The 20,790-nt window shown below is 42.3% G+C and overlaps 1 long non-coding RNA gene across 2 annotated transcripts; it reads left to right on the top strand.

Moving 5' to 3' along the window:
- The first annotated feature begins 255 nt into the window (after positions 1-255).
- Positions 256-2,667, top strand: LOC136014905 (uncharacterized). Of its 2 annotated transcripts, none has more exons than XR_010612938.1 (3): positions 256-740; positions 1,363-1,702; positions 2,374-2,667. It is a non-coding gene; the product is annotated as an uncharacterized LOC136014905 (long non-coding RNA). The 2 variants fall into 2 exon arrangements; XR_010612939.1 differs by having other exon boundaries at positions 497-740; positions 1,363-1,451.
- The last annotated feature ends 18,123 nt before the right edge of the window (positions 2,668-20,790 follow it).

The raw sequence follows: 20,790 nt of genomic DNA, 5'->3' as shown, positions 1-20,790 counted from the left end.
TGGCATCTGCTGATGCCAGAGGTTGGATTTGACTTTGTGAACGTTCAGAGTTACCTGGGAACTAGCCACACAAGAACTGAGCTAGCCCCCCTGCAGCCAGCAGCTCTACATCCTCCAAAGGTTCATGCCCTCTAAGGCAGAGGATGGAGTTTATTTGGGCTTGATTCTTCCAGAAGCAGCCCGTCACAAAATGTGCAATGACTCTAGATGTTGAAATAAGAGCTTTATCTGACTATAGACTGGTTTGGGCTCGAAGGGACCTTGAAGGTCACCCAGTTCCAATCCCCTGCCATGGGCAGGGGCACCTTCCACTAGAGCAGGTTGCTCAGTGCTGCAGTATGAAGCAAGCCAACTGTGTTTGAACAGCCAGTGATTTTTGCTCCAAGCCATGTCTATATGCAAAAGGACTTCCAAGAATCCTTCTTGCTGCAGCCCACTTGTGAATTAATGAGCAAATCTGGGTGGGGAAAGAAAGATAGCTGTGGCGTACAGCGATTAAAGCCCTTCTACCTGCCACTCCCCGCGAAAAGAAGAGCTATCTGAAGGGTGGGTTACTGTATTTACTCAGGGGAAAACGGCGGAGCGACTGCTCTGCGATCCGCTCATCGGGTCTGCCGCACCGCCCGTCCCATCTGAAGCGGGAGGTGGCAGCGATTGGTCAGGCCTGGGTGCAACATGGCGGCCACCGCGACCAGGGATCCGTCTCAGCTGCTGTCCCTCGGTGTTTGGCGGTGATTCCGGTCTGCAGCGGGACGGGACGGGACGGGAGGGGAGGGGAGGGGAGGGGAGGGGAGGGGAGGGATGGCATGGAACGGGACGGGACGGGACGGGAGGGAGAAGAGGGAGAGCGTATTTGCGGGCACTTGTGGTTGGTGTGAGCGGCGCTGCCGCTTGGCGGGAAGCTTGAATGGGGTGGACGAGGCCGGGAGGCGCCTGCAGTAAACGAGGGTCCCGGTGGGTGTCTGTGGGTGCGGAGCAGAGAGCGGCTGGGGCGAGTGCTGGTGCTCGGCCGGCGTGCGGTAATGAACTGCGCACCCTGGCAGTGCTTGAGGCCAGGCTGGACGGGGCTGGTTTAGTGGAAGGTGTCCTTGCCCGTGGCAGGGGGTTGGAGCCGGGGGAGCTTTAAGAGCCCTTACAACCCAAGCTATGATTCAATGACATTAAAGCGTTCTCACTGAAGGGAACGTCTTCCTGCAGAGTTCCAGCCTCGGAAACGTGGTCGTGTGCTAGCAGTACAGGTGCACCTTTAAAAATACATTTCCACTGCACACAATGTCAGGCGTTTTGTTCAAAAGAATGCGCTGTTCTATGAAACAGTCTCTTGTACCTTTCAACTTTATTGTTTGTTTTTTTTATTTACAGAGCTTGTGGATAAACGCATAGGCTCCTGCATTCGTATTGTGATGAAGAGTGACAAAGAAGTTGTAACGCTTCTAGGATTTGATGACTTTGTCAGTATCCTTTGATGGGAATGTTTTATGCTTCAGCTCAATTGATTTATTGTATTTGAGAGGAGAGGTTTGAGTTCACTGGATAGAAACTTTTCGTATGGGTCGCTTGTATGACTCTGGTATTTTTGTTTTACAGATAGAATCACAGTTCAGTAAAAATGAAAATAACTTTGTTTTGATTTTAAGACTCTGGGCCTTATTTTCTTTGAATCCGGGTATTTAGATATGGTGTTAGAAGATGTTACAGAACTGTAAGCATTATTTCTATTTGGTTTCCTGAGGGAAAAATATTGTATAAAATCTAGAAGCAAAGTGGGTTTACATTTTTTGAATACTTGCCAGCTGAGTAGTTTATATCTTGGAGTTAAACTATAGGTGGTGATCTATTCAGGACAGCCGTGTCGTAGAGTAGGTGTTACATGATACATGCTTGTAATCAGGTTCCTTTTTTTAGCCTTAATTTTGCATGGGTTTTGTGTAGAACTTCCCAGTAGTTTGTTTGCCTTTACATTTCCTTAAGGTCTAAGCAAAGATTTTAAAAGCTGCAGACTCAGAGATGAGTATTTATTACTTTGCTGTGCCGTGTTTGTATTTGAAACCTATTTTGAGTGTAGGTGCTATTCAAGAAATTGCCAAGATTTACAGGGTGAATCCGTGCCTTTATGTACTGAGCAGAAAAGTACAATGGAACTTTATGGTTGCCAGGTAGCTTTCTTTATGCAGGTGGTCAGTTACACTGCAGTGTGGCTGATGTCTTTGTTAGTTCCAGCCAGAAGAAGGTAATTTAAAATCTAAACACCACTTTTGTGGTCTACCATGAAGTCGCCATCTGCTAAAATCTTCTGAAGCAAGAACTGTCACATATGACTTTGTAAAACTTCAGTCTATGGCACTAACATGCAATTGTCTTATTCTTTTATAGCTGGTTCCTGGAGGAGAAGGACCCGACGTATAAATCGATACAGTTGTCATCTATGAAGACATATATATATATATATATCGAATATAATATAAATAGAGCTTTTGGGATACGGGTGTGTTTGTTGGTTATTTATTTTGTTTATGCACTCTTGCAGTTGATATTTGATAACAGACAGGGATTTCCTTTTCAGGAAAGGTGCACTGCTAATGATGATACTGACTTCATAAGTTGAAATCATTACTTTTTTGTAAAGATGCACTAATCTGTCCCGATTAAAAGTCTTTCTTTTTATTAGTTACTGTGTTTTGTTACTTAAGTGCGCAAGTTAGTTTTTGTAACTGGTTGATGGAGTGGAAAATCGGTGTTCAGATTTTCTACATCTCTTGCATTTGTTTAAGACCCAAGCCTATGTAAAACACAAGGTGTTAGCCAACAGATTGCTGTTCTTTGGAGTACAGGCATGTACTAAGCTGCTTGAGGCTGTGTCACCAGAAACTGGTACAGTGCTGGAGAATGCTGAAAAGCTCTTCAAACTGGATGCATCTGTTTGAGACTCAGCAGCCTTTCACTCTACTGGCCTTGAGGTTCAGCCCTCTTGGACATCTTTTGCTTGGTAGATACACTTTCTTGTAGTAAAGACACTGTAATAGTATTTGGCTAGTGAGGAGAGACAGAGCAGACTTGGTTCATGTTTTGGGGGGAGTGAAGAAAAAAGCTGGTGGTACTTGTCATCCATGTCAGTGGTGACTGCTTTCACCACTAAGTGGTGCTGTGTATCCTTAATTAAACTGGGAGCTGCTGTGTGTATGTTTAATTAAATTGGGAGCTACCTCCGCCTGCTTGTGAAGTTCAGAGTAGTCATTTTAGAATGAACATTCTTTTGGCTGCATCTGTTCTCCTGGGATATAAAAACTTGACAGATGTTTGGGGCAACTGCTACTTTAAGAGAATGTCTATAAAGTAAGGAATTGCCGTTTCTACTTTGTCATGATGGGCAAAAAAATAACGGATTCTAAATGATGTCCACTGCAGCTTATGCTTTCATAATGCAGTATTCAACTGACCTCGATGTATAAATGTCTTTGGAGAAGGAATCACAGGTGCCTGCTGTTACTGTAGACAAGGAGGGCACAGACTCACAGAGACAGGACATGCTTTGCCTTCCTGCCACCGCAAGAGGAGTTGAAGAAGGGGGCTCAGGAGCAAGAGACTGCAAGGAAGATCCTTTTCCCTTGCTTTAGCTGTCAGAAAATCTGCCTTCTGCTAGCTGGGTCTTGCCTTGAAATACATTGAAAGCTTCTTACTTTAGCCTGTGAAAAGGGAAAGAGACTCCCTCCTCTCTCCCAGGGAATGTGATATTTGGACTCGCTTGTTCTGAATATCTGCAATTGTCATGTTCAGACTGCATGGTGACAAGCTATGCCACTGACTCCCTGAATGGGTTTTCATTTCTGTCCCCATTTCCTTCTCCAGCTTTTTTTATTTAATACAATTAAAAAAATACTCTTTTTTCTTTGAACTTGCATTTGATTGGAATGTCATCTGTTGAGTTGAGCTCCAAATGCTTTATTTCCTAGCAATAAGCTGAGTCTTTTTGCCAGAACACTTGAAGTATTCTAGCCGATGTAATAGTATGTGTTGCGCTGTTTTTCTGTTACCAGTAAGATTCTATACATGTTCAGTGTGTGCACTTGATTTTGGCTTCATTCCGGATTTTGAAAACAGTCTTAAACTGAAGAGGGGTTTCATGCTTGGCCAGGGAAAAGAGCAGATCTTGACTCAAAACCAACTTTACAGGGAGAAAGGTGAACTATTCTGTGTCTCTGGGTTTTTATTCTGATAGTGTGAGCATCTTGTTCCCTCAGGATTTTGTTATGTCTAGGAAAAAAGCTGGGTATTGTCTCACCCTCCTTTTCTGGTTAGGGGCTTTTTTCTCCCACTTAGAGGAAGTGCTGAGTCTGCTACATTTTAGGAAGACATTTTAATTTGTGACTCGGACGTCTGCAGACATCACTCTAGAGACAGTTTCTGTGCATCCAAATGCTGTTAATCCTTTAGAATATGAAAAGAGAGAGTTTATAAACTATCAGCTGAGAATACAAAGTATTCCAGGTGGATCTGACTTGCTTTGCATTCAGTATCCCTGTAGCCTGTTGCTTTGGAAGTGCAAGTAATAAGCTTTTCAATGGAATGAGTCACTGCTGGTGTGGTTTTTTTTCCCCTTGCCTAGAAATCTAGTGCTTAATCATATTGCACTGTCCTGTAGAAGTTGTGGACACTGGTGGCCACTTAGGGTGCCACTACAAGTAGGTCATTTAACATAATAACCCTAGGCTTTAAAAATATGTAAAAGTTATGCTTAATGTTTAGAGCAGGAAAGTCATCACGTTAAAATAGTTTCCTGCTTATGCCATGCAAAGTGATGGTTCCTCTCAGTTTTTGCGTTTTGTATGGTTTGGGGCTTTTTTCTTCTTTAAGATGGCACTGGTTGCAGTGATCTTTAGTTTTGCTACATGGCTGACTGGCTTAGTATGGACATGGTTCCTCTCTGCCTACTACTTCAGCTTACTTGCAGCCATAGTTGACAGCTGTTTGAAGTTGTGAAGCTGTATGCTTGCTCTGTAACAATATAGGCTTTCCCTGTTCAGTATCTAGACCCTTTTTCAGGATTTATTATGTATTGGTTTTTTTACCACATGAAATGGAAAGAGATTTCTGGCTTGCTGTTGGCTTTTAATAAGCGTTTTATCCTTGGGAGTTGCCCAGCAATTAATTAATTGACTTTGGCATTCAGCTGAAGGACATTTTTCATACCTGTGTTTAAATATTGATGCTAACAAGCCATCATACCCGTTCATAGATTTACAGATCCCTAAAGATAAGCAATAGGCATATTTTTTAATAAAGCCTAATCTTTTTGGCAAGAAGCATCGAGTCTGCCCGGTTGTGTAGCACTTGCAGCTTTTCCCTATCAGCAGGCTTTGAAAAGGGGAGAACCTGTATCAAGGACACAGGATGGTGATGGTTAAAATCCTAAGCTGTGTACCGGTCTCGGGAGGAACGTGTGTGACTGGGAGTGAGTGTTTGTGGTGCAGCATCACTAACGTTTGCTTAGGAAAGTTTTGAAGAAGGAAGCATTTGCTGTATGGAAGATCCTTGAGGCCAATTTCTGACCCTGCTGAAGTTTATTGAAACTCTGCACTGGTTTCAGTGATTATGCAGGTTTGGCTTCTGCTCGTGCATTAAATCTGAAGAGAACAAACCTGCATTTGAAGGAGGGTTTTGTACGAAGGGTAATCAAACCAGCAACCTATTTAAAAGTTATTTTGAAATACTTGGAGTGTCAGTTAAAGGCAAATGAGTGAAGTTTGCTCCTACCTATGCTCACATCATAGACTGGTTTGGGTTGGAAGGAACCTTAAAGTTCATCCATTTCCTACCCTCTGCTATGGGCAGGGACACCTTCCATGAGGGCAGGTTGCTCCTACATCAGTTGTGACTATTGAACACAGTCAGCAGCCCACCTCAGAACTTTTTGGCGTCCAGTTGAAATGTGTAAGTTGTCTGACTTCATGGCCATGAGCTGATGGGTCATGGTTGTCTCAAAGCATAAAGTGCTGTAAGCTGCATCTGTTGCATGGCAGCTACTCTTCGACATTACTAACTGTACAATGGGGTATATGACAAATTTAGTGAATAAATACGTGTTGTTATCAAAATAGCTGTTTGCATTTCAGCATGATACAGGATGAGCTTTAAGGTCTGTTCCAACCCAGACCAGTTTGGGGTTCTGTGATTCTCTGATCTGCACAATTTAATATTCTAAATATGACTGAACTGTGTAATTGTAGCAGTTTGCTGTTTACAAGAGGAAATCTATAGATTAGTTTTATCCTGTGTTTGAAAAGAGATGTATTTACGGAAGATAACGAGTCTGTCCCAAATACAGAAACACCTCCAGTTTGGGTGCACTATTAGAGCCTCTGTAAGACTTCCAAATCGGAAGTCTGTCAGGTTATGCTTGCGGAGTCTGAGACATTACATGTTGTCCTATGAAAAGGTAAATATTGGTAATAATTGATATTTGCTTTGTAGGCAATGCCTTTTGTATGCTCTAAAATCACATATAGATAACTTTTATTGTACAAATCACTTCTATTGCTTCCTTTTTATTCATAAAAGTACCGTTCATCAAACCATATAAGCACATACCTAAATTGCAGTGAATTCAGTGTTAAACTTCTTGAATTGCAAAAAACCTTAGTGTTGCTGTGACCTATTCTGGGTGATAAACCAAATTGGCCAGCTTTGTGTTCCTGCATGTCTCTGTGATTAATATGCAGTAGCTCAGAGCAAGTTACCAGGCAACTGTATGCACAGGCACAAAGCACCTTTTAATCAGTGGAAAAGTACAGATTCTCCTGTGACCTCGGTCACTCAGACATAGAGATAAGAGTGTTTTTGTACTCCTCTCCCAGTAGGAGAAACACTGTGTTCCTGCAGTGTGTGAGAATTACTTTACCAAGATTCTTTTATTTCTGAAACAGTTTGGGGGAAAATGCAGTAAAACACACTTTAAAACCTAATACAATCCAAGACAGACTCCAGGACTTGTGTTTTCAGCAGTTACTTCACAATTGTATAACCTTATAGATACTGAGAATGAGAATCTTGTATGTGATACATTCAAAAATGTCACTTTTGGTGCACTACACACTTTTGTTGATCATAATGCTTTTTGTTAATGGCAACTGTCAACAGATGATGCATATTGGTTTCAAGGCTCTGTGGAACAGAAAAGGTAGTTTGCCAGTGTTCTGACTGCTGCTGTAAACATTATATCAGTGGATTGCAAGTAAGACATTCCAAATACCTTTTCGTACTGCTGCTTGTATTGTTTTAATCAGAAGAATGTTTCTGTACTGTGCACATGGATCTAGGTTGCTTGCTATTGCAGAGCCCTTAATCTACCAGTTACAGATTACTTCTTCCAGTGCTTATGCATTTATAAGCATGTATCTACCTATATACCTACTAAACGGTAACATTTATTGAGAAGTAATATGTAACTGCTACCAAAGTTGGCTATTTGACTTGTCATGGTATGTGCTCCAAATCAGTTGTTTTGCTGTCTAATAAGTACCTTTAATAAGAGGAGAATGTCAGCAAATAGATGAGTTGGGCTTTATATTAGCACAATTTTTCATAAGATTTAAGAGAATACAGTTTTGGAGTAAGGGTTTACGTACTGCTAACAGTGATCTGTTGGGCTAATGCTTTGCAAGGAACTGAGGTGTTTAACTTTCAGATGCTATCTATGTAAATTGGCTTACCTATGACTAATCTCCTTTAACTGTCTGTAACAAAGAAACAAATTTGCATAGGTAGATGTGCATATGCATGCATAATTGTAGGTGTACAGCTGAGGATGATGCTTGTGTTTGCTGGCCATAGACGTACACAGAAGGGCAGCAATGGTAAAAGAAGAACCTTTGAAGGTAGTCTAGTGTTCTCGTTCTAAAGGTGAATGATCAACTTTCTGTATCTTTCTTGACAAATGCATGTCTAATTTATTCTTTAAAACTTCCTGTAGCTGTTGCTACTGTTGCAAAGATTGCTAGGAATCCTGAATGATTCAGATGGTAGTTTAAACCCCATTGCTGTATGTCCTGTGTGCAGTGGATGTACCCAGAAGTTTTCCTTTATAGCTACCTTTTAGATGTTTAAACATTACTGTTTCTCTTCAGCATGTCTCTTTCCAGCTTAAGCAGCTGGTTTTCAGTTCATACTTTGAAGTCAGACTTTTGTAGATCATTGGGCACCCACTTGGGACTTCCTGTAGGCACTCACTGGGTTATACTATACCCTTCTTGAAAGGCAGTATGTCAACTGGAGAGCTCAAGAGCAATCCATGCAAATATAATGGTGCAAAAGAAGATGTGTGGATGTATTAACTCAAGTGTGACGTGGTGAGGAATCACTGTACCTTTTAATTAGTGAGAAACGGTACGTAAAAGCTAGGTGACAGACACGGGACATGAAGCTGGCATACTGGTCTTTAAGCTTGCAGTGCAGCTCTGTGGGCTTCAGTTGACTGAAGAGAGAGCTGCTGCTGGATCTTAATGACACATGGTAAGTGATTTGGAGAGCAGTTTTCAAAGTCAGAAATCAGTCAGGCTTCCAATTTCAGACCGCCTGTGGAATCATACTGTACTTCCCTTGCTTGGGCGACTTAAGAGTTGCACATTGTCTAGCAGTTTTTATTTCAAAGTTAACAAAGTCACACTTGTATGATAGGTGATGTATGATCTCAAATAGGCATAATCCAAGTCATGCAAAATGCCAGTATTTGAAACAGAGCCATGATAAATTATTAATGACTTACAACTGTCATTTACCAGGCCTTCCATGTTGCCTTTGATGCTGTTTCCTTAGACTTCGAGCTGTAGTATCTGATTTTTGTTTTGGGGTATGTTATAGAGTTGCTGATGGCACAGTCTTAGCCCTTCGGCTAGAAAGAGTAGTAGATAATATGTGGATTATGAGTGACAGTCAAACAGCATTCTTTTCGGATCAATAGGGAAGGAAGCTGCACCAGTTGGTCTGGGTTCCCTAATACCAAAGGTCTTCTCTATTGATCCTTTTGTATTTTCCTCCTTGTTCAGGATCAGTTGACGACCAGAGCAAACTGTCTCATCTTTGCAAACTGCTTGTACCTATGGAAAAGAGATTTATTGACTTCCACATGTGATCAGTAGACATTGAGAAATTGTGCCTTGCTCACCTCTAAATCAGAGATAGGAATTGGGTAGGAATGCGTAACTGGAAAATAGAGTTGGAACCCGTGAGACAGAAATATGTTGATGGAATCATCTAGTATCATTAATCAAGACATAGTGACTTTTTTTATCAGCTAACAAACAGATACTGTACTAAAATAAGGTTTGTTCCAGGTAATTCTAGTTGGTCTCTCAAAGCAATGGGTCCACTTAGAAAATGTGGACATGAATATTAAAGCAATAAGGGATGTTTTTCTTCTCCATTTCAAAATTGGCACAGCAGAGCCTATATAGTTTTCAAATCGGTAGCAGATTCTTCGCTTACTTGCTACCATACAGAGCAGAATCTATATATAAAGGGGACCTACAAGAAATCTGGAGAGGGGCTTTGGACAAGGGCCTGTAGGGACAGGACAAGGGGAATGGCTTTAACCTGCCAGAGGAGAGACTGAGATGAGCTCTTAGGCAGAAGCTCTTCCCTGTGAGGGTGCTGAGGCGCTGGCACAGGGTGCCCAGAGAAGCTGTGGCTGCCCCATCCCTGGCAATGTTCAAGGCCCCGTAGAATGGGGTTGGAGCAACCTGCTCTAGTGGAAGGTGTCCCTGCCCGTGGCAGGGGTTGGAACCAGATGAGCTTTAAGGTCCCTTACAACCCAAACCAGTCTGGAGTTCTGTGATTCTATACTTTCTCCTTCTGTATGACTCTTGAAAGAAACTTGGTTGTACTTGTTCACTTGTTGGGAAAAAAATGGGATGTTGATCAAGTGCGGTTGTAGCAAATACTTAATTTGCTTAAGCAATTTAGAATGTTCCCGTGTTGATACTCATTAGAAAAAAAAAAAAACAACAAAAAAAAAAAAAAAACAAAACTTGAAAAATAATTTTAAGGATTAAGATATAAGATTGTTTTCAGGAGAAAAATAAAAGATTAATGAAAGGAGCGCTGTTTTAGAGAAAGTAATTTTCATAGCACTTTGTGAGCTAAAACAGCTGTCAGTAAGTACGAAAGATACTTTGTCTCTTTGTGATTCTTTTTGTGGCCTTCTAAATGAAAAGTTTAAGCCCTAGTTTTCTCTGTTAGAAAACTGATCTGCCTTGCAAGCTGAGATTGCTCTGAAGTGGAACAAAGTATGACAGACGTGGTCTTGTGGTTTTGGTTACTATTTCATGTAGTTTAAACATACTGTCTCACAGCCAAATCTTTTTGTGACTTAAAAGCTTCATTTAACTGCATACAGGATGAATGTACCTCATGAATAGTTTTACATGCTTATGCACATTGCCAATGTTTTACTACTGAGGGAAATCCTAGAAATTATAAACAACTCAATAATTCATCAGAAGCTCAAATATAAGTGTATCTGAGATAACTTTTGTATCACAATCTAGTGCATTGACTTTTTATGTTATAAGCTCTTCCATAATAATCTATTTCTCTTTTTCATGAGATAGACAATGAAAGAATTTCTTGAAATAGCTAAAAGGAAATGTGGGATGAGAAAAGAGGAGAAACAGAGTCGGTTTTGAAGTGTCAGTGTAACAGTACAGCTTGTGTTCCAGTTCACAGAGGGAAAGACTACTTTGGTTATGGTACCAAAATATTTCTCTTCCACATCTTGTAAGCTGCACTAATGATTTCATGCTTAGAAACTTAAAAGATGCCAAGAAGTTAATTTTAACCTCTTAATAAAGGCTACTTACTTAATGTAGTATTATTCCATCTCTAGATGAATGGTCTAGATTAACTCAGATCTTTCTCATTGACAGCTATTGAGCTGAAAGTTTTATTTTCATTTGTCCTGGATATCAGAAATGATAGGACTAAGTAACATGTCACAGGTTTGAATTTATAGGTCTGCTGAAGCTTTTAAGGGCACAATTAATGTTTACGAGCAGAAAAAACTACTGAGTTCAAGTGGCATCATGTTTTCTTGAAACAGCACATCCGGTTTTAGTACACTCAACACTAGTTTAGAACACTCAACTACGATGCAAAGCAGTGAAAGGTGCTCTGTGAATAAATATTGAATGAGCAATTTGTCCTGGAAGATTCTGTGGTGGATCATGTACTGTTTCCTCCCCCATAAAGCATTAAAACTGTCATAAGATTGTAAGTTCTGGCTCAGTCAAAAGAAATGTGCTTACACCTCGTGAAAAGGAAATTTCAGCTTCTAGGTGATCCAGTAGTAGCTGGATGTTGAACACAAAGTACGATGCAAATTAAGCTACAGCTTGCGCACTTTGTTGGACCAAAGCCAGAGTTTACCTTACAGGTGCAAGCTTAGCTGTAACCAACTGCTTTTACCAGTGTGTTTCTTTATCCTCTGTTCAAAGTTCTTGTGAATGCTAAGCTGTGTGTATGCCGTAATGCAGTATGTTGAATAAATCGAAATTAGTGTTTCATAACAACACAAGAACCTAATGACATCTGGCATGGTTTATAATTTACCCTGAAACTATGACGGGAGAATTTTGCCAGGAGGTACCTGTAACAGTAGTCCATGATACTGCCAAATTACCTGCTCTCTTCATAAGTGAAGATGTGTATTTTCAATGAGACTTAGCTAAATGAAACATGTGAGGAGTAATCTATTATTGAACACAAAGGAATTAATATTAAACTGAAGTCGAGCTTTCACATAACAAATTCACTGTGCTTATTCCTGAAGTTTCAGATTGTGTAAAAAGGGAAGTGATTTGTCACACTGAGTCAACAGACCTTTTCTGAGGTGTGTACTGACAGAACATGTACTTGCTCCAAGGTTAAGTTAGCAATTTATGCAAACAACAGGGGGCAGCTTGAAAAGGGAAATCCTTTACTGTTTCCTGCTGAAGCCATCAATATGGTTAAGGCTTATAAAGAGTTAAAATTTACACATCAAATTCAAAGCTAATAGTTTCCTCTTGCAAAGATTTAACTACCTTGGGGAGAAGTTGCTTCCCATTGAGATTAAAAGGGAATTACTCCTATAGATAATAGCAGTATATAATTTAAGCTTCTCTCCCTTATGTGCTAGCTGTAGGACCTATGCTAACCTAAAGAAAAGAAAACAAATTCATTGAATTTTCCCTACAGAACAAAATGTGGAGAAGCAATTTTACGAGAATGCCATTTCTTCTACCCATAACAATGTTTTCTGTCTCATGTTAAACATTTAGCTGAAAGCAAGTTATTGTTCTCAGAAACTTTGGTTGTCCTCTGCACTTAAGAGTGGGGTCGAGCATAAAAGCTATATTGTTATAGATCAGAGCTGTACATGTGAAGCTCTTGGGGAAGAGCTGTTTTAACTTAAACCTATTTCTTAGTCTTCTCTATTTCTTTATCTGCTGAACAAAGAAGAAACAGCACTCTTCTTGCTGCTGATTTTTGTTTATCTTTCTCTTTCCTTTTCTGACATGCTGGAGTATCCCAGAGGATGGGATGGTGCCATGAGTCTATCCACTTTAGTTCAAATAATTGGCATGTGTTTCTTAGGCTGCTGCATATAAAAGCATTTCATTATGGCAATAGTCCCAACTGACCAAGTGGATGAGTGTGTTGGTTTAATTAACCCTCTCTTGCATTGCTGCTTTCCCCACCTCATTCCCCACGAAGATTATATCAAAATCAAGTATCAAGGCAATCTTGAAGTGGAAATGTTAGTGGGTTTTAAGGCAAGGGGAACTGTTACTCAGTCTGCACTCCAGTGTGCCATGAAACAGGTTTGTGCCAAGCAGTTGCTAAATCAGTCAGTCTGAGTGTTGGTTGTTGTAGTCATGATTAGGGATGAACCAAAAGTACATTATGGCTGTACAAGTGTGTCCTGAGTTCAGCGGTAGCAGTCATTTTTCTCCTTCTTGGTAGCTGGTGCAGTGCTGTGGTTTTGACTTTTGGCCTGGGAACAGCACTGATAACGCCAATGTTTTTAGTTACCGCTCAAATGTTTTAGTCTGACCAAGGACTTTGTGAGCCTCATGCTCTGCCAGGGAGGAGGGGAAGCCGGGAGGAAGCAGAGACAGGACACCTGACCCAAACTGACCAAAGAGGTATTCCATACCACAGCACGTCATGCCCGGGATGTAACGGAGAGTTACCTGGAAGGGCTGGGACTGCAGGGTTGGAGGAGGTATCGGTCGGTGCTCGGTTGGGTGGGGTGGAGCGAGTTATCAGTCGGCTGGTGTTGAGGTGTTGTATTCTCTTCCCTTGTTATTTCCTTTATCATTATTATTATTGGTGGTAGCAGTAGTGATTTGTGTTACACCTTAGTTACTAAACTGTTCTTATGTCAACCCGTGGGAGTTGCATTCTTTTCGATTCTCCTCTCTGTCCCTCCAGGAGTAGCGGGAGGGAAAGAAGGCGGGGGAGGGTGGGGAGTGAGTGGACGGGCTGTGTGACTTTTGTTTAAACCACGACAAAGTGTAAAGAAGTAGCTGAATTCCTGTGCTCTGCTCATACTGCATAGACATTATATGATGTACATGCATAGTTAGTACTCACATACTTAGGTAGTGAATTTCTCTAGCCTGTGTGTACTGAAATTGAAATTACTCAAATTTGGATACTGTAAATATTTGGAGAAATATGCGCTGAAGTTCTGAACGTGCAGAAGAGAGCTGCCACGTTGATATATTTCTTGCCTTTAAAGGAAAGACATTGACTAATACTACCAGTGTTGTTGAATCGGAATGTTACATGATGGCATTTTCTTTTAATATTGCAACATAAGATTAGGATGGTATTTCAATTTTGCACAGATTTGTCACAGTTCACAAAGAATGGGAAGCTCAGAAGACAAAGTACAACAGTGTTATTTTATGATATGAACATCTGTCGGAAAGCAGCAAGAAAACATCCAATGGCAGAACTATCTTTGTGATACATCTTCGCTCCTCTTTGGTTATTTGTCTTTCTGTCAGTTCTTCAAAATCTTCCAAGCATCTTAATTGCCTACTTGTGTGTATCTGTGTCTTCTCTGTCTAAAACGATGTGCAGGACACAGAGTTGTTTTGTCTTTATATTTATGTACATAAATGCATAAAGGAGCTGCAATATAGACAGTTTATCAGCCAAGATTTCTTATTTAACCCGTGTAGCAGCCTTAGGGATTATGAGTTTCTGATCTCATGAGTATAACAAACATCTAGATAGTAGCTCACAGCTCTTTGTTAGAGGAAATGATGGTTCATTCTTAGTATTTGAGATCAGTGTTACCTTGAATTTAAAACAGCCATGAGAAATACAGTAATAGCACAGACAGAGATGAGAAGTTGCAGGACAACAAATAGGCAGCGTACCTAGATCATAGTTTAGGACCTGCTGTTATAGAAACTGAGTCAGATTGAAGTATCAGAAGATGCCTTTTTAAAAATCCTGTTTGTTATCTAGTCCCACTTGTTTGTGTGAGTGGTTTGTGACTTTAAAAAATCATCAAATCATCAAATCACAGACTGCGTTGGGACCTTAAAACTCAGCCTGTTCCAACACCCTGCCACAGGCAGGGACGCCTTCCACTAGTCAGGTTGCTCCAAGCCCTGTCCAACCTGGCCTTGAACGCTGCCAGAGATGGGGTATCCGTTGTGCCACTAAATACCAGAGAACTGCCTCAGTGAGTCCTCCTGCCTCCTCATGGCATCACAGTGAGTGTATCTGGGCCTATGGGAAATGAGGAATGGTTGTCTAGAAAGGGGAACTGGGGCTTGGAGTGCGACCTTCATGGCTCTGAAAAAAGGACACCATAAGCTACCCAGGCCTAAAAACTTACTGATCTCGACTGGGTTTTACCACTTTTGATTCCATCTCCGAAGTTGGAATTTATTAACTTTTCACTCTGAAACTTGTTCTATGGTAGATGAGGGAAGGCTCACAGCTAGCTAAAAATCAGGTGTTTCTGAAATAAAACCCCGCTTTATCAGCAATAATGTTTTAAATAAATGCGTTTAAACTGCTTGGTCTGAGACACTGTGTTTGTTGTCTTCCAAATCATTCATACCTGACAAAGGAATCCTCTCAAACGGCCAAAGGCTAGAAATCATGACTTAAATAGTCTTCAGTGTAAATGAGAAGTTAATCCATGTGAACAGCTTCCTTTGCACAGCTTGTGAGTGTTTAAAAGCTGCTGCCTGTGAGGTGTGAGTGGTACAGAGATCTACAGTCCAGGGAAATGGTGTGGTCAAGAGGATTTCTTTCTACTGAATAGCACAATTGTAGGTTTGCTGCTGAGCCTCAAGGGTGGTATGTGAAAAGATTAGCCTGAGGGTTGAACATGTGGTTTATGCTCTTCAGGAGGGAGAAAAACAACAGATGGAGCAAGAATGTGAAGGACTATCCACCCTGCATTGTGGACCTGGCTTTGCTGCTTGAAAGCCTGTATCTACTACATGTGTTTTAGCGCTTCTCTAGAGATCTGTAGTTAAAGTGGGCTGCTGGTGGAGCAGAAAGAGTTCACTTTCTTCTCTCCCTGTTAGTCTTCCTCCCCCACACTTGTTCTTCAGCTGCTGAGCACTGCTACTCTTCCTGTCCTTCTACCAGGGACAGGCTTCGGTGTCATGTATCTGCTGGTCCTGCTCTGTCGGCCTTCAGCACGGATGAAATGTCAGCTCCTGACACAAAGCTTGTCACCTGGCTGAGGCAAAGGGCACCCAGCTCACATCTCTGTGGGCTCACAGGCAGGGCGCAGCCCTGGCAGCTGAGCAGAGGGAGGCAGGTATCCCTAATGTGAGCTGTTCTATGAACCCGTGTGCTCTCATCTCCTGCCAGTTTGGGACTTGAATGTAGAGGCTGATGGCTGCTAAGTGAATGCTGCAATCCTTCCCACGGTGGAGAGGAGGTTTCATTACTTATTCCTCCAAACCTCTTCACGAAACTTGCATTAGCTCTGCATCTTTGCCCACTTTCACCCCTTTAGATTCAGATATATCTGATGGAGTTAAGAAATGAGGAAGAAGTTGGAGAGCCTATAAGCCTTGTTTTCCTCTAGGCTGAAATATGGGAACATAGTTAATTTCAGGTAGATCAAGAAAAAGAACTCGAGTCTTGTGTTGTGGCAGACCCCAATTTCATGCATTTTGCATTTCAGAAAAATAATTGACTCAACCCTTAACTCTCTAGTAGCTGCTCCTGCCATCACGTTGGCATTTTAGCTGGTGATTCACCAAGCATGAGTGTGTGTCATGCACCCCCTTAAAATCTGACATGGCCTCAGCTCACGAACGATCTGTATTATTCTCTAGGCTGCATGTGTGGGGCCTGCATTGTAAGTGTCTGTAGCTGTCTGAAGAGACTCCATGGAAATAGGGTATTTGGAGCTTGAAGGTGGGGCTATGAGGGGGGAAAAGAACCATGCATAGGACTGTACATTTCAAGATGGAATTGCAGTGCCTTTGTGCCACTTGGCTTCATGTTGAGCTAGCAAGTTTTTTCTCCCTTGTTAAAATTTTGTGCCTTTATCGCATAATTCTGCACTGCTGCATGTCATTAATACCTCTTCAGTTTAAAGTTTTGTCCTTTTAAAAATTAACCTTTAGATAAACCAGGCTTTTCCTTGCCACACGCCAAAACTGAGGCAAATGGGGAGGTGGGGTTGTTCTAGAAGAAAGGTTTTCTATTTCCAGTCTCATCTCCTTCTGCTTGTGACAAGTCAGACTTACAGACTGGTTTGGGTTGTAAGGGACCTTAAAGCTCATCCGGTTCCAACCCCTGCCACGGGCAGGGACACCTTCCACTAGAGGAGGTTGCTCTAAGCCCCATTCTACCTAGCCTCGAGCACTGCCAGGGATGGGGCAGTCACAGCTTCTCTGGGCACCCTGTGCCAGCGCCTCAGCACCCTCACAGGGAAGAGCTTCTGCCTAAGAGCTCATCTCAGTCTCCCCTCTGGCAGGTTAAAGCCATTCCCCTTGTCCTGTTCCTGCAGGCCCTTGTTGGGAAGCTATTCTGAGAAAATTATAGCTGTACACCTCTGCTGCTATTACTCGTTTTGCGAGGGCTTGGCCACTGTTGCAGGTGATGTACCAAGCTGAAGGTACCTTTGGGCTGTCTTACTACAGTAGCTCTTGTGTTGTGGCTCAGAGAAACCTCTCTTTTTGCTGCTGAGGAAGGTGGTGACTGGCTGCCATGAGCACTGCGTGCCACCACCATCGCCTGGTGCTGCGTGGGCTTTCTTATGAAAAAGAAATTTTTCTTATGTGTTTGGAAGTGGCAGGTTGAGGATGAAGGTTTTCTTTCTGCTTTGGATTCACGTGTTTCCTTGAAGTGTCCAAGTGTGATTTGTAAAACTCTATGGGGGAAGTTACAGGCATGCTTCTGTGTTTGCATTTTCTTGTCCATTTCTGTTTCTTCCCCTGCATTCTGGAGGTCTTTTTGGTCTGCATGCCCTTGCCACCGCAGAGAGGAACCTGCCTTTTTGTAGCTGCTGCTAACAGTTGTGACTCACATTTGCTTATCAAGGGCGTAATTGCATGAAAGCCTGACACTGGGATTTTTACAACACAAGGCATGACTAAAGGTTATTGTTCTGAGCTATAATTAAGCGCTCGTCTTATTGCGGCAGGTCTTGAAGGGAACTTGATAGTTATTATTAACTCTTAAGCATGAATACATATAGCTGCAACAAGCAACTGCAGCTGTTATATCATTGTTAATGCAACCTACAGCTGAATCCTCTCTCAGTTTGGTGCCCTCCTAAGATTTTCCTAATTTCTGGATACAATTGTGTGCTTCAGCATATGTTGTTCTCCTGTGTCTTTCATGTAAGCATCATCTGGATCCTGGTTTCCCTTTTGGGCTGTTCCAGTGACCTAGAGGAGAAGCAAAGCTGTTGAGATGCTCATTTTGCATGAGCCAAGGGATCTGTCCCATTTGAACTGACGTGGTGAAGGGTAATAGAATTCAAGGCATACTTTGAAACACGTAAGCATTGCCAGTACGAGATAAGCGATAAATCCGACGTATGGCACTGCTTTGGTTTTCTGTGTTAGTGCTAGTAAGAGTTCTTTGTTGATCTGCAGGTGTGTAATCTGTTATCGTAAAAGACTAAAATATCTTGTTTTAATCTTTAAAGTAGGGCATTAAAGTTGTTGGCCAAAATTTCAGAACAAAATGCCTTGAAGGGTTTGAAAAATAAAGTTATAGTTGCAGTGGAAATTCCTGGTGCTTATGGCCAGCTTTCTTAGAAGACCATATTTCACCTTCTCTGTATCCTAAAAGAAATACTGATAGAGCTCAACCAGCATCCACAGGTTTAGCTCCAGCCTTTCCAGGGAAAGGCTGTGTGTCAGGAGGTAACTCAAATTTGAGCAGACCTTTGTTACACCACAATGTCTGGCGAATGGGGACATGTCAGGCTTGTTAGCTGGAGTACTGATTTAATTTAGCCATTAAATTACACTATTAATGCTGTTTTATCTTGTTACCACAGAAACAACGGCAGTGGTGAGTTACAGTCTTCATCAGACTTCAGGCAGAAGCTCTTCCTTGTGAGGGTACTGAGGCGCTGGCACAGGGTGCCCAGGGAAGCTGTGGCTGCCCCATCCCTGGCAGTGTTCAAGGCCGGGTTGGACACAGGGGCTTGAACCACCTGGTGGAAGGTGTCCCTGCCTGTGGCAGGGTTGGAGCTGGATGAGGTTTAAGTTCCCTTCCAATCCAAACCGCTTGATGACTCTATGAAATACACAGCTTTTTATGGTTTGGGGTGGGTTTTGTATTTTTAAGAGTTAGTAATCAATCATTCTGGCAAAACTACCAGCAGGGTTATGTTGTACTGCTGCAGTGTCTGCCAGCCTGCTCACCTTGCTATGTAGCTTCTAGTTTGGTAAAGGTCTAAAGTGTTGACATGTCTGCACTCTAAATGTGATGGGTACTGTATTACAAACAGAACTTTCCACCTTGTGATGATCTGGAGAAGGACAAATACTGACTGAAGCAACATTAACCAAGTCTGTGTGTGTAACTGAGATACATCTTGTGCTCAGATTGTGCGGACAGCATCTAAAAGATTGGAGTACCTTTTTTGGCTGTCCAGATACACCTAACAACAAAACTGGAGGTGTTTGCACTTGACATTTGGAAACAATGGGTAGCAATATGAAAGAAATGCGCATGTGATTTTGTTGTTATCTTTTAGGTTGGTTTTTTTTTTACTTCAGCAGTTTGTTTTGTTTCACTGAGCTGTGTTCAAAAATAAAACACACCAAATGTTTAGTGCCAATGATTCAGAGCAGTCACTGTCTTCAAAAGAACACCTCAAACAGCACAAGATGCTTACTTGCATTGCTCTTGTTGTTGCCCCAGGACCGTCTGCAACTGGGGTACGTGCAGAGATAGAGAGGAAAGGACAGGTTAGTGCTGCTGCATAAGTATTTCACACAGTATGCTGCCAGCTCCCGTTTTAGAGGTATCCCACAAAAGAGAAACAAAGGAAGTGTGGGGTTTTTTTGGTTTTGGGGGTGCTTTTTTGCAGAATTCCTCATTTTCTCTGTATGGAGAAAACACTTTGAGAGAGGAATATTTCTTCACTTGAGCCCTGCAGGTAAATATCAGCGTCTGCCAATATAAATGCATAATTTCAACAAAGCAGGACTTCCTGTATCCATTGTCGTGTACCCATAGGGGAAGTAATGGATACTTCCCGTATCCATTGAGGTTCCTGAAGAAGCACCTCTTCCCCCTTTTCGCTGTCCTTTCACCCGAGATATGGGCTTTCCTTTCTTTTATCCCCATCTAGTGGCCACTGGACTCAGCTTCCCAAGGCAAACTTGGTTTCCACGGCTGCGGTACCTACAAAGATCTATGAAATCAAAGGGAGTGGGGATGTGCGGAGAGAAAATCCCGGTTTCCGGACTAACGTGGCTTTGGAAGTCCTCCAGGAAACGCTGGGGTTAGCTAGTGCTTATTGTGCAGTGTGGGAATGGACTTCACAGATGGAGAGCATCATGGTGTGAGCCAGGTCTGGTACAAGGTGCCCCATTACTCACTGCTGTGGCAGCTTAGCAGAGTGTTTCAGGAACACAGTGTTAATTTTTTTTGACCCCAAATACTACTATAAGTACTGGAGCCCTTTTTAAGCCTGGAAACTGCTTCCTATCAGGAGACTTGAGAAATAGAATCTCCTTTTCCTGATTTTAAAATGAAAACCGAAAGCTCTAGAGTTCATTGTTGCAAATAAATCTGGGAAACACAGTATGGGTGACACCAGGTTCTGCTTCAGTTTAAGGCAGCTGCAGGCAGGAACTCCGGGAGATGTGAATGCTGGCAGCGTGTGCTTGTAGCCCAGAAACCAAACATGCCCTGGGCTGCATCCCTCTACTGTGCTCTGGGGAGACCCCCCCTGCAGTCCTGATCTGGCTCTGGGGCAACAGCACAAGAGGGATGTGGAGCTGTTGGAGCGAGGCCAGAGGAGGCCATGGAGATGCTGCAAGGGCTGGAGCAGCTCTGCTCTGGAGCCAGGCTGAGAGAGCTGGGCTGAGTCAGCCTGGGGAAGAGAAGGCTACTTAAGGGGAGACCTTAGAGCAGCTCCAGTGACTAAAGAGGCTACAGGGAACCTGGAGAGGTGCTTTGGACAAGGGCCTGTAGGGACAGGACAAGGGAAATGGCTTTAACTTGACAGAGGGGAGACTGAGATGAGCTCTTAGGCAGAAGCTCTTCCCTGTGAGGGTGCTGAGGCGCTGG

Source organism: Lathamus discolor, chromosome 5, assembly GCF_037157495.1.
Source record: "Lathamus discolor isolate bLatDis1 chromosome 5, bLatDis1.hap1, whole genome shotgun sequence".
In the NCBI taxonomy this organism is placed as follows: Eukaryota; Metazoa; Chordata; class Aves; order Psittaciformes; family Psittacidae; genus Lathamus; species Lathamus discolor.
The sequence above is the reverse complement of the archived record's forward strand: the minus strand, read 5'-3'. Positions and strand labels throughout refer to the sequence as shown.